Source organism: Aplysia californica, unplaced genomic scaffold (genome assembly GCF_000002075.1).
Source record: "Aplysia californica isolate F4 #8 unplaced genomic scaffold, AplCal3.0 scaffold00582, whole genome shotgun sequence".
Taxonomy (NCBI): Eukaryota; Metazoa; Mollusca; class Gastropoda; order Aplysiida; family Aplysiidae; genus Aplysia; species Aplysia californica.
In genome coordinates, this window is record NW_004797852.1 from 241,836 (window position 1) to 242,705 (window position 870).

General features: G+C 42.4%; 1 protein-coding gene across 1 annotated transcript in view; it reads left to right on the forward strand.

Annotated features, from left to right (window-relative positions):
* Positions 1-870, forward strand: part of LOC101856459 — a 10,299-nt gene that overhangs the window by 3,533 nt on the left and 5,896 nt on the right. The window lies entirely within an intron of this gene.

An 870-nucleotide genomic window follows, 5' to 3' on the forward strand; every position in this document is an offset into this window, starting at 1 on the left:
TTCACTGTCCAGTGATTGTTCAGCGTTCACATCCGTGTAAAAGGGATGGCCTTGAGCACTATCTTTTTTGTTTGTCATTGGGAAATTATCTTTTTTTTACACCAAAATACCCTTCGTTCCCGTGGGAGAGGTTGAAACAGGACAAAGTGGGGGATCGCTGGGTCTGGGTGAAGTATGGTGTGACTGTGTGACTTTATGTCACAGAGGCGTTTACGCTTATAGTCGTGGAGGTCGACCGGGTCACCCCGAAACGTTGTTGGCTGAAGGGGCTCTGGTGACACCGTGACTGGCCTAGCAAGCCGACGACGGATTAATCATGTTACAGACAAACAAGAGCTGCGGAGCTGGCCTACCATAGAAAAATGCATCTCCCCTTGACGCTTAACGGCAACAGAGGATGAAAAAGTAAAAGTAAAGTAACACCAAAATATGTGCTCAGACGTCACGTCCACGTTCTGCAGATCTATTTGTCTTAAATTTAGGTAAACCATATTTCCAGGTTTATGCAATAACCCAAAAGTACTTTTTCAAGCTACAGTGATAAAGTTCGTTTAATTATGCCGAAATAGCGCAATGGCAGTTTTTGTGTTGTATGACGAGCAAGCCAGTGCAATTATGCATGTCACTTTGCCTATGTGCTGACAAAAGCTGTTTTGTGCGACCAAAAGAAGAAATAAGGAAGAAGAAAGCTAAACACTCCAACAAATGAGATTTTGTGATAAATCGCTACCTCAGAATTACAAAGTTTTGTCTGACATTTTGAGTTACTAAGACCATTTATGTGTGTGTGCCTGGTGAAAGGGACCACATGTCGCATTTGGAAAAATCCCGTTTTTGGCATTTTCTTGTACAGAATTCATTTCTGAACAA